Here is a 13,134-nt window from a genome sequence, read left to right on the forward strand (position 1 = left end):
GAAAAGAAGGACTTAAAAACACTCTGGAATGGAGATATGATGAAAGGAAATGAAATTGAAAAAAAAAAAAAAAGAAAAATGGGAAATTTGGTAACTACAAGGAAATAGTATGGGCAGAAATGAGGTGCAGTGCAAAGGACCAAAAGAGGCCAAAACTAACCTGACAGGTGTTGCAAAAGCAGGGCAAAAATCAAGGAGGCAGACACAACTTGCAGGGGAAGATATGAGGCACATGGCATGGATACCTAAAATAAAAAAAAAAGGAAAAAAATAATTCTTAGCTGAAGGCAGAGGCATCAAAAATCATGGCAAGCAAACAACTGAAGGGACATGCAAGACATACACCAAGGCTTGCCAGAGTTGATCCCCGCTGAAGTCCAAAAGAGAAAAGAAGGATTTAGAAACACTCTGGAATGGAGATATGATGAAAAGCAATGAAATTGAAAAAAAAAAAAAAGAAAAATGGGAAATGTGACTACAAGAAAGTGGTCTGGGCAGAAATGAGGTGCAGTGCAAAGGACCAAAAGAGGCCAAAACTAACCTGACAGGTGTTGCAAAAGCAGGGCAAAAATCAAGGAGGCAGACACAACTTGCAGGGGAAGATAAGAGGCACATGGCATGGATACCTAAAAAAAAAAAAAAATGAAAGAAAAATTTTTAGCTGAAGGCTGAGGCATCAAAAGGCATGGCAAGCAAACAACCGCAGGGACATGCAAGACATACACCAAGGCTTGCCAGAATTGATCCCCGCTTTAGTCCAAAAGCGAAAAGAAGTACTTAGAAACACTCTGGAATGGAGATATGATGAAAGGAAATGAAATTGAAAAAAAAAAAAAAGAAAAATGGGAAATTTGGTAACTGCAAGGAAGTAGTCTGGGCAGAAATGAGGTGCAGTGCAAAGGACCAAAAGAGGCCAAAACTAACCTGACAGGTGTTGCAAAAGCAGGGCAAAAATCAAGGAGGCAGACACAACTTGCAGGGGAAGATATGAGGCACATGGCATGGATACCTAAAATAAAAAAAAAATGAAAGAAAAATTTTTAGCTGAAGGCTGAGGCATCAAAAGGCATGGCAAGCAAACAACTGCAGGGACATGCAAGACATACACCAAGGCTTGCCAGAATTGATCCCCGCTTTAGTCCAAAAGCGAAAAGAAGGACTTAAAAACACTCTGGAATGGAGATATGATGAAAGGAAATGAAATTGAAAAAAAAAAAAAAGAAAAATGGGAAATTTGGTAACTGCAAGGAAGTAGTCTGGGCAGAAATGAGGTGCAGTGCAAAGGACCAAAAGAGGCCAAAACTAACCTGACAGGTGTTGCAAAAGCAGGGCAAAAATCAAGGAGGCAGACACAACTTGCAGGGGAAAATATGAGGCACATGGCATGGATACCTAAAATAAAAAAAAAAAGGAAAAAAAATCTTTGCCAAAGTCAAAACCATCAAAAGGCATGGCATGCCATCCAGTGCAGGGACTTGCACCAAAGCTTTTCCAATTGATCCCCATTAAAATCTCAAGATTTCGTTTCCCTTCCCGAAAGGAAATGAAATTTCCTTTCGGGAAGGGAAACGAAATCTTGCGACCCTGCAAATAAAGACTTACAAAGGCTCAGAAAAGAAGATATGATCAAAAGAAATGCAATTGAAAAAAAACCCCAAAAAAGGGAAAATTGGGAAATGCAGTGACTACAAGACAGTGGTCTGGGCAGAAATGAGGCGCAGTGCAAAGGACCAAAAGAGGCCAAAACTAACCTGACAGGTGTTGCAAAAGCAGGGCAAAAATCAAGGAGGCAGACACAACTTGCAGGGGAAGATAAGAGGCACATGGCATGGATACCTAAAAAAAAAAAAAAGGAAAAAAATAATTCTTAGCTGAAGGCAAAGGCATCAAAAGGCATGGCAAGCAAACAACTGCAGGGACATGCAAGACATACACCAAGGCTTGCCAGAATTGATCCCCGCTGAAGTCCAAAAGAGAAAAGAAGGACTTAAAAACACTCTGGAATGGAGATATGATGAAAGGAAATGAAATTGAAAAAAAAAAAAAAAGAAAAATGGGAAATTTGGTAACTACAAGGAAATAGTATGGGCAGAAATGAGGTGCAGTGCAAAGGACCAAAAGAGGCCAAAACTAACCTGACAGGTGTTGCAAAAGCAGGGCAAAAATCAAGGAGGCAGACACAACTTGCAGGGGAAGATATGAGGCACATGGCATGGATACCTAAAATAAAAAAAAAAAGGAAAAAAATAATTCTTAGCTGAAGGCAGAGGCATCAAAAATCATGGCAAGCAAACAACTGAAGGGACATGCAAGACATACACCAAGGCTTGCCAGAGTTGATCCCCGCTGAAGTCCAAAAGCGAAAAGAAGGATTTAGAAACACTCTGGAATGGAGATATGATGAAAAGCAATGAAATTGAAAAAAAAAAAAAAGAAAAATGGGAAATGTGACTACAAGAAAGTGGTCTGGGCAGAAATGAGGTGCAGTGCAAAGGACCAAAAGAGGCCAAAACTAACCTGACAGGTGTTGCAAAAGCAGGGCAAAAATCAAGGAGGCAGACACAACTTGCAGGGGAAGATAAGAGGCACATGGCATGGATACCTAAAAAAAAAAAAAAATGAAAGAAAAATTTTTAGCTGAAGGCTGAGGCATCAAAAGGCATGGCAAGCAAACAACCGCAGGGACATGCAAGACATACACCAAGGCTTGCCAGAATTGATCCCCGCTTTAGTCCAAAAGCGAAAAGAAGTACTTAGAAACACTCTGGAATGGAGATATGATGAAAGGAAATGAAATTGAAAAAAAAAAAAAAGAAAAATGGGAAATTTGGTAACTGCAAGGAAGTAGTCTGGGCAGAAATGAGGTGCAGTGCAAAGGACCAAAAGAGGCCAAAACTAACCTGACAGGTGTTGCAAAAGCAGGGCAAAAATCAAGGAGGCAGACACAACTTGCAGGGGAAGATATGAGGCACATGGCATGGATACCTAAAAAAAAAAAAAAATGAAAGAAAAATTTTTAGCTGAAGGCTGAGGCATCAAAAGGCATGGCAAGCAAACAACTGCAGGGACATGCAAGACATACACCAAGGCTTGCCAGAATTGATCCCCGCTTTAGTCCAAAAGCGAAAAGAAGGACTTAAAAACACTCTGGAATGGAGATATGATGAAAGGAAATGAAATTGAAAAAAAAAAAAAAGAAAAATGGGAAATTTGGTAACTGCAAGGAAGTAGTCTGGGCAGAAATGAGGTGCAGTGCAAAGGACCAAAAGAGGCCAAAACTAACCTGACAGGTGTTGCAAAAGCAGGGCAAAAATCAAGGAGGCAGACACAACTTGCAGGGGAAAATATGAGGCACATGGCATGGATACCTAAAATAAAAAAAAAAAGGAAAAAAAATCTTTGCCAAAGTCAAAACCATCAAAAGGCATGGCATGCCATCCAGTGCAGGGACTTGCACCAAAGCTTTTCCAATTGATCCCCATTAAAATCTCAAGATTTCGTTTCCCTTCCCGAAAGGAAATGAAATTTCCTTTCGGGAAGGGAAACGAAATCTTGCGACCCTGCAAATAAAGACTTACAAAGGCTCAGAAAAGAAGATATGATCAAAAGAAATGCAATTGAAAAAAAACCCCAAAAAAGGGAAAATTGGGAAATGTAGTGACTACAAGACAGTGGTCTGGGCAGAAATGAGGTGCAGTGCAAAGGACCAAAAGAGGCCAAAACTAACCTGACAGGTGTTGCAAAAGCAGGGCAAAAATCAAGGAGGCAGACACAACTTGCAGGGGAAGATAAGAGGCACATGGCATGGATACCTAAAAAAAAAAAAAAGGAAAAAAATAATTCTTAGCTGAAGGCAAAGGCATCAAAAGGCATGGCAAGCAAACAACTGCAGGGACATGCAAGACATACACCAAGGCTTGCCAGAATTGATCCCCGCTGAAGTCCAAAAGAGAAAAGAAGGACTTAAAAACACTCTGGAATGGAGATATGATGAAAGGAAATGAAATTGAAAAAAAAAAAAAAAGAAAAATGGGAAATTTGGTAACTACAAGGAAATAGTATGGGCAGAAATGAGGTGCAGTGCAAAGGACCAAAAGAGGCCAAAACTAACCTGACAGGTGTTGCAAAAGCAGGGCAAAAATCAAGGAGGCAGACACAACTTGCAGGGGAAGATATGAGGCACATGGCATGGATACCTAAAATAAAAAAAAAAAGGAAAAAAATAATTCTTAGCTGAAGGCAGAGGCATCAAAAATCATGGCAAGCAAACAACTGCAGGGACATGCAAGACATACACAAAGGCTTGCCAGAGTTGATCCCCGCTGAAGTCCAAAAGCGAAAAGAAGGACTTAAAAACACTCTGGAATGGAGATATGATGAAAGGAAATGAAATCGAAAAAAAAAAAAAAGAAAAATGGGAAATTTGGTAACTGCAAGGAAGTAGTCTGGGCAGAAATGAGGTGCAGTGCAAAGGACCAAAAGAGGCCAAAACTAACCTGACAGGTGTTGCAAAAGCAGGGCAAAAATCAAGGAGGCAGACACAACTTGCAGGGGAAGATATGAGGCACATGGCATGGATACCTAAAAAAAAAAAAAATGAAAGAAAAATTTTTAGCTGAAGGCTGAGGCATCAAAAGGCATGGCAAGCAAACAACCGCAGGGACATGCAAGACATACACCAAGGCTTGCCAGAATTGATTCCCGCTTTAGTCCAAAAGCGAAAAGTACTTAGAAACACTCTGGAATGGAGATATGATGAAACGAAAATAAAATTGGAAAAAAAAAAAAAAGAAAAATGGGAAATTTGGTAACTACAAGGAAGTGGTCTGGGCAGAAATGAGGTGCAGTGCAAAGGACCAAAAGAGGCCAAAACTAACCTGACAGGTGTTGCAAAAGCAGGGCAAAAATCAAGGAGGCAGACACAACTTGCAGGGGAAGATATGAGGCACATGGCATGGATACCTAAAATAAAAAAAAAAAGGAAAAAAAATCTTTGCCAAAGTCAAAACCATCAAAAGGCATGGCATGCCATCCAGTGCAGGGACTTGCACCAAAGCTTTTCCAATTGATCCCCATTAAAATCGCAAGATTTCGTTTCCCTTCCCGAAAGGAAATGAAATTTCCTTTCGGGAAGGGAAACGAAATCTTGCGACCCTGCAAATAAAGACTTACAAAGGCTCAGAAAAGAAGATATGATCAAAAGAAATGCAATTGAAAAAAAACCCCAAAAAAGGGAAAATTGGGAAATGTAGTGACTACAAGACAGTGGTCTGGGCAGAAATGAGGCGCAGTGCAAAGGACCAAAAGAGGCCAAAACTAACCTGACAGGTGTTGCAAAAGCAGGGCAAAAATCAAGGAGGCAGACACAACTTGCAGGGGAAGATAAGAGGCACATGGCATGGATACCTAAAAAAAAAAAAAGGAAAAAAATAATTCTTAGCTGAAGGCTGAGGCATCAAAAGGCATGGCAAGCAAACAACTGCAGGGACATGCAAGACAAACACCAAGGCTTGCCAGAATTGATCCCCGCTGAAGTCCAAAAGAGAAAAGAAGGACTTAAAAACACTCTGGAATGGAGATATGATGAAAGGAAATGAAATTGAAAAAAAAAAAAAAAGAAAAATGGGAAATTTGGTAACTACAAGGAAATAGTATGGGCAGAAATGAGGTGCAGTGCAAAGGACCAAAAGAGGCCAAAACTAACCTGACAGGTGTTGCAAAAGCAGGGCAAAAATCAAGGAGGCAGACACAACTTGCAGGGGAAGATATGAGGCACATGGCATGGATACCTAAAATAAAAAAAAAAGGAAAAAAATAATTCTTAGCTGAAGGCAGAGGCATCAAAAATCATGGCAAGCAAACAACTGAAGGGACATGCAAGACATACACCAAGGCTTGCCAGAGTTGATCCCCGCTGAAATCCAAAAGAGAAAAGAAGGATTTAGAAACACTCTGGAATGGAGATATGATGAAAGGAAATGAAATTGAAAAAAAAAAAAAAGAAAAATGGGAAATGTGACTACAAGGAAGTGGTCTGGGCAGAAATGAGGTGCAGTGCAAAGGACCAAAAGAGGCCAAAACTAACCTGACAGGTGTTGCAAAAGCAGGGCAAAAATCAAGGAGGCAGACACAACTTGCAGGGGAAGATATGAGGCACATGGCATGGATACCTAAAAAAAAAAAAAAAAGGAAAAAAAATCTTTGCCAAAGTCAAAACCATCAAAAGGCATGGCATGCCATCCAGTGCAGGGACTTGCACCAAAGCTTTTCCAATTGATCCCCATTAAAATCGCAAGATTTCGTTTCCCTTCCCGAAAGGAAATGAAATTTCCTTTCGGGAAGGGAAACGAAATCTTGCGACCCTGCAAATAAAGACTTACAAAGGCTCAGAAAAGAAGATAGGATCAAAAGAAATGCAATTGAAAAAAAACCCCAAAAAAGGGAAAATTGGGAAATGTAGTGACTACAAGACAGTGGTCTGGGCAGAAATGAGGCGCAGTGCAAAGGACCAAAAGAGGCCAAAACTAACCTGACAGGTGTTGCAAAAGCAGGGCAAAAATCAAGGAGGCAGACACAACTTGCAGGGGAAGATAAGACGCACATGGCATGGATACCTAAAAAAAAAAAAGGAAAAAAATAATTCTTAGCTGAAGGCAAAGGCATCAAAAGGCATGGCAAGCAAACAACTGCAGGGACATGCAAGACATACACCAAGGCTTGCCAGAATTGATCCCCGCTGAAGTCCAAAAGAGAAAAGAAGGACTTAAAAACACTCTGGAATGGAGATATGATGAAAGGAAATGAAATTGAAAAAAAAAAAAAAAGAAAAATGGGAAATTTGGTAACTACAAGGAAATAGTATGGGCAGAAATGAGGTGCAGTGCAAAGGACCAAAAGAGGCCAAAACTAACCTGACAGGTGTTGCAAAAGCAGGGCAAAAATCAAGGAGGCAGACACAACTTGCAGGGGAAGATATGAGGCACATGGCATGGATACCTAAAATAAAAAAAAAAGGAAAAAAATAATTCTTAGCTGAAGGCAGAGGCATCAAAAATCATGGCAAGCAAACAACTGAAGGGACATGCAAGACATACACCAAGGCTTGCCAGAGTTGATCCCCGCTGAAGTCCAAAAGAGAAAAGAAGGATTTAGAAACACTCTGGAATGGAGATATGATGAAAAGCAATGAAATTGAAAAAAAAAAAAAAGAAAAATGGGAAATGTGACTACAAGAAAGTGGTCTGGGCAGAAATGAGGTGCAGTGCAAAGGACCAAAAGAGGCCAAAACTAACCTGACAGGTGTTGCAAAAGCAGGGCAAAAATCAAGGAGGCAGACACAACTTGCAGGGGAAGATAAGAGGCACATGGCATGGATACCTAAAAAAAAAAAAAAATGAAAGAAAAATTTTTAGCTGAAGGCTGAGGCATCAAAAGGCATGGCAAGCAAACAACCGCAGGGACATGCAAGACATACACCAAGGCTTGCCAGAATTGATCCCCGCTTTAGTCCAAAAGCGAAAAGAAGTACTTAGAAACACTCTGGAATGGAGATATGATGAAAGGAAATGAAATTGAAAAAAAAAAAAAAGAAAAATGGGAAATTTGGTAACTGCAAGGAAGTAGTCTGGGCAGAAATGAGGTGCAGTGCAAAGGACCAAAAGAGGCCAAAACTAACCTGACAGGTGTTGCAAAAGCAGGGCAAAAATCAAGGAGGCAGACACAACTTGCAGGGGAAGATATGAGGCACATGGCATGGATACCTAAAAAAAAAAAAAAATGAAAGAAAAATTTTTAGCTGAAGGCTGAGGCATCAAAAGGCATGGCAAGCAAACAACTGCAGGGACATGCAAGACATACACCAAGGCTTGCCAGAATTGATCCCCGCTTTAGTCCAAAAGCGAAAAGAAGGACTTAAAAACACTCTGGAATGGAGATATGATGAAAGGAAATGAAATTGAAAAAAAAAAAAAAGAAAAATGGGAAATTTGGTAACTGCAAGGAAGTAGTCTGGGCAGAAATGAGGTGCAGTGCAAAGGACCAAAAGAGGCCAAAACTAACCTGACAGGTGTTGCAAAAGCAGGGCAAAAATCAAGGAGGCAGACACAACTTGCAAGGGAAGATATGAGGCACATGGCATGGATACCTAAAATAAAAAAAAAAAGGAAAAAAAATCTTTGCCAAAGTCAAAGCCATCAAAAGGCATGGCATGCCATCCAGTGCAGGGACTTGCACCAAAGCTTTTCCAATTGATCCCCATTAAAATCGCAAGATTTCGTTTCCCTTCCCGAAAGGAAATGAAATTTCCTTTCGGGAAGGGAAACGAAATCTTGCGACCCTGCAAATAAAGACTTACAAAGGCTCAGAAAAGAAGATATGATCAAAAGAAATGCAATTGAAAAAAAACCCCAAAAAAGGGAAAATTGGGAAATGTAGTGACTACAAGACAGTGGTCTGGGCAGAAATGAGGCGCAGTGCAAAGGACCAAAAGAGGCCAAAACTAACCTGACAGGTGTTGCAAAAGCAGGGCAAAAATCAAGGAGGCAGACACAACTTGCAGGGGAAGATATGAGGCACATGGCATGGATACCTAAAATAAAAAAAAAAAGGAAAAAAATCTTTGCCAAAGTCAAAACCATCAAAAGGCATGGCATGCCATCCAGTGCAGGGACTTGCACCAAAGCTTTTCCAATTGATCCCCATTAAAATCGCAAGATTTCGTTTCCCTTCCCGAAAGGAAATGAAATTTCCTTTCGGGAAGGGAAACGAAATCTTGCGACCCTGCAAATAAAGACTTACAAAGGCTCAGAAAAGAAGATATGATCAAAAGAAATGCAATTGAAAAAAAACCCCAAAAAAGGGAAAATTGGGAAATGCAGTGACTACAAGACAGTGGTCTGGGCAGAAATGAGGCGCAGTGCAAAGGACCAAAAGAGGCCAAAACTAACCTGACAGGTGTTGCAAAAGCAGGGCAAAAATCAAGGAGGCAGACACAACTTGCAGGGGAAGATAAGAGGCACATGGCATGGATACCTAAAAAAAAAAAAAAGGAAAAAAATAATTCTTAGCTGAAGGCAAAGGCATCAAAAGGCATGGCAAGCAAACAACTGCAGGGACATGCAAGACATACACCAAGGCTTGCCAGAATTGATCCCCGCTGAAGTCCAAAAGAGAAAAGAAGGACTTAAAAACACTCTGGAATGGAGATATGATGAAAGGAAATGAAATTGAAAAAAAAAAAAAAAGAAAAATGGGAAATTTGGTAACTACAAGGAAATAGTATGGGCAGAAATGAGGTGCAGTGCAAAGGACCAAAAGAGGCCAAAACTAACCTGACAGGTGTTGCAAAAGCAGGGCAAAAATCAAGGAGGCAGACACAACTTGCAGGGGAAGATATGAGGCACATGGCATGGATACCTAAAATAAAAAAAAAAAGGAAAAAAATAATTCTTAGCTGAAGGCAGAGGCATCAAAAATCATGGCAAGCAAACAACTGCAGGGACATGCAAGACATACACAAAGGCTTGCCAGAGTTGATCCCCGCTGAAGTCCAAAAGCGAAAAGAAGGACTTAAAAACACTCTGGAATGGAGATATGATGAAAGGAAATGAAATCGAAAAAAAAAAAAAAGAAAAATGGGAAATTTGGTAACTGCAAGGAAGTAGTCTGGGCAGAAATGAGGTGCAGTGCAAAGGACCAAAAGAGGCCAAAACTAACCTGACAGGTGTTGCAAAAGCAGGGCAAAAATCAAGGAGGCAGACACAACTTGCAGGGGAAGATATGAGGCACATGGCATGGATACCTAAAAAAAAAAAAAAATGAAAGAAAAATTTTTAGCTGAAGGCTGCGGCATCAAAAGGCATGGCAAGCAAACAACCGCAGGGACATGCAAGACATACACCAAGGCTTGCCAGAATTGATTCCCGCTTTAGTCCAAAAGCGAAAAGAAGTACTTAGAAACACTCTGGAATGGAGATATGATGAAACGAAAATAAAATTGGAAAAAAAAAAAAAAGAAAAATGGGAAATTTGGTAACTGCAAGGAAGTGGTCTGGGCAGAAATGAGGTGCAGTGCAAAGGACCAAAAGAGGCCAAAACTAACCTGACAGGTGTTGCAAAAGCAGGGCAAAAATCAAGGAGGCAGACACAACTTGCAGGGGAAGATATGAGGCACATGGCATGGATACCTAAAATAAAAAAAAAAAGGAAAAAAAATCTTTGCCAAAGTCAAAACCATCAAAAGGCATGGCATGCCATCCAGTGCAGGGACTTGCACCAAAGCTTTTCCAATTGATCCCCATTAAAATCGCAAGATTTCGTTTCCCTTCCCGAAAGGAAATGAAATTTCCTTTCGGGAAGGGAAACGAAATCTTGCGACCCTGCAAATAAAGACTTACAAAGGCTCAGAAAAGAAGATATGATCAAAAGAAATGCAATTGAAAAAAAACCCCAAAAAAGGGAAAATTGGGAAATGTAGTGACTACAAGACAGTGGTCTGGGCAGAAATGAGGCGCAGTGCAAAGGACCAAAAGAGGCCAAAACTAACCTGACAGGTGTTGCAAAAGCAGGGCAAAAATCAAGGAGGCAGACACAACTTGCAGGGGAAGATAAGAGGCACATGGCATGGATACCTAAAAAAAAAAAAAGGAAAAAAATAATTCTTAGCTGAAGGCTGAGGCATCAAAAGGCATGGCAAGCAAACAACTGCAGGGACATGCAAGACAAACACCAAGGCTTGCCAGAATTGATCCCCGCTGAAGTCCAAAAGAGAAAAGAAGGACTTAAAAACACTCTGGAATGGAGATATGATGAAAGGAAATGAAATTGAAAAAAAAAAAAAAAGAAAAATGGGAAATTTGGTAACTACAAGGAAATAGTATGGGCAGAAATGAGGTGCAGTGCAAAGGACCAAAAGAGGCCAAAACTAACCTGACAGGTGTTGCAAAAGCAGGGCAAAAATCAAGGAGGCAGACACAACTTGCAGGGGAAGATATGAGGCACATGGCATGGATACCTAAAATAAAAAAAAAAGGAAAAAAATAATTCTTAGCTGAAGGCAGAGGCATCAAAAATCATGGCAAGCAAACAACTGAAGGGACATGCAAGACATACACCAAGGCTTGCCAGAGTTGATCCCCGCTGAAATCCAAAAGAGAAAAGAAGGATTTAGAAACACTCTGGAATGGAGATATGATGAAAGGAAATGAAATTGAAAAAAAAAAAAAAGAAAAATGGGAAATGTGACTACAAGGAAGTGGTCTGGGCAGAAATGAGGTGCAGTGCAAAGGACCAAAAGAGGCCAAAACTAACCTGACAGGTGTTGCAAAAGCAGGGCAAAAATCAAGGAGGCAGACACAACTTGCAGAGGAAGATATGAGGCACATGGCATGGATACCTAAAATAAAAAAAAAAAGGAAAAAAACAATTCTTAGCTGAAGGCAAAGGCATCAAAAGGCATGGCAAGCAAACAACTGCAGGGACATGCAAGACATACACCAAGGCTTGCCAGAATTGATTCCCGCTGAAGTCCAAAATCGAAAAGAAGGACTTAGAAACACTCTGGAATGGAGATATGATGAAAGGAAATGAAATTGAAAAAAAAAAAAAAAGAAAAATGGGAAATTTGGTAACTACAAGGAAATAGTATGGGCAGAAATGAGGTGCAGTGCAAAGGACCAAAAGAGGCCAAAACTAACCTGACAGGTGTTGCAAAAGCAGGGCAAAAATCAAGGAGGCAGACACAACTTGCAGGGGAAGATATGAGGCACATGGCATGGATACCTAAAAAAAAAAAAAAAAGGAAAAAAAATCTTTGCCAAAGTCAAAACCATCAAAAGGCATGGCATGCCATCCAGTGCAGGGACTTGCACCAAAGCTTTTCCAATTGATCCCCATTAAAATCGCAAGATTTCGTTTCCCTTCCCGAAAGGAAATTTCATTTCCTTTCGGGAAGGGAAACGAAATCTTGCGACCCTGCAAATAAAGACTTACAAAGGCTCAGAAAAGAAGATATGATCAAAAGAAATGCAATTGAAAAAAAACCCCAAAAAAGGGAAAATTGGGAAATGTAGTGACTACAAGACAGTGGTCTGGGCAGAAATGAGGTGCAGTGCAAAGGACCAAAAGAGGCCAAAACTAACCTGACAGGTGTTGCAAAAGCAGGGCAAAAATCAAGGAGGCAGACACAACTTGCAGGGGAAGATAAGAGGCACATGGCATGGATACCTAAAAAAAAAAAAAAAGGAAAAAAATAATTCTTAGCTGAAGGCAAAGGCATCAAAAGGCATGGCAAGCAAACAACTGCAGGGACATGCAAGACATACACCAAGGCTTGCCAGAATTGATCCCCGCTGAAGTCCAAAAGAGAAAAGAAGGACTTAAAAACACTCTGGAATGGAGATATGATGAAAGGAAATGAAATTGAAAAAAAAAAAAAAAGAAAAATGGGAAATTTGGTAACTACAAGGAAATAGTATGGGCAGAAATGAGGTGCAGTGCAAAGGACCAAAAGAGGCCAAAACTAACCTGACAGGTGTTGCAAAAGCAGGGCAAAAATCAAGGAGGCAGACACAACTTGCAGGGGAAGATATGAGGCACATGGCATGGATACCTAAAAAAAAAAAAAAAAGGAAAAAAAATCTTTGCCAAAGTCAAAACCATCAAAAGGCATGGCATGCCATCCAGTGCAGGGACTTGCACCAAAGCTTTTCCAATTGATCCCCATTAAAATCGCAAGATTTCGTTTCCCTTCCCGAAAGGAAATGAAATTTCCTTTCGGGAAGGGAAACGAAATCTTGCGACCCTGCAAATAAAGACTTACAAAGGCTCAGAAAAGAAGATAGGATCAAAAGAAATGCAATTGAAAAAAAACCCCAAAAAAGGGAAAATTGGGAAATGTAGTGACTACAAGACAGTGGTCTGGGCAGAAATGAGGCGCAGTGCAAAGGACCAAAAGAGGCCAAAACTAACCTGACAGGTGTTGCAAAAGCAGGGCAAAAATCAAGGAGGCAGACACAACTTGCAGGGGAAGGTAAGACGCACATGGCATGGATACCTAAAAAAAAAAAAGGAAAAAAATAATTCTTAGCTGAAGGCAAAGCATCAAAAGGCATGGCAAGCAAACAACTGCAGGGACAT

This window comes from Haemorhous mexicanus, chromosome 6 (genome assembly GCF_027477595.1).
Source record: "Haemorhous mexicanus isolate bHaeMex1 chromosome 6, bHaeMex1.pri, whole genome shotgun sequence".
In the NCBI taxonomy this organism is placed as follows: domain Eukaryota; kingdom Metazoa; phylum Chordata; class Aves; order Passeriformes; family Fringillidae; genus Haemorhous; species Haemorhous mexicanus.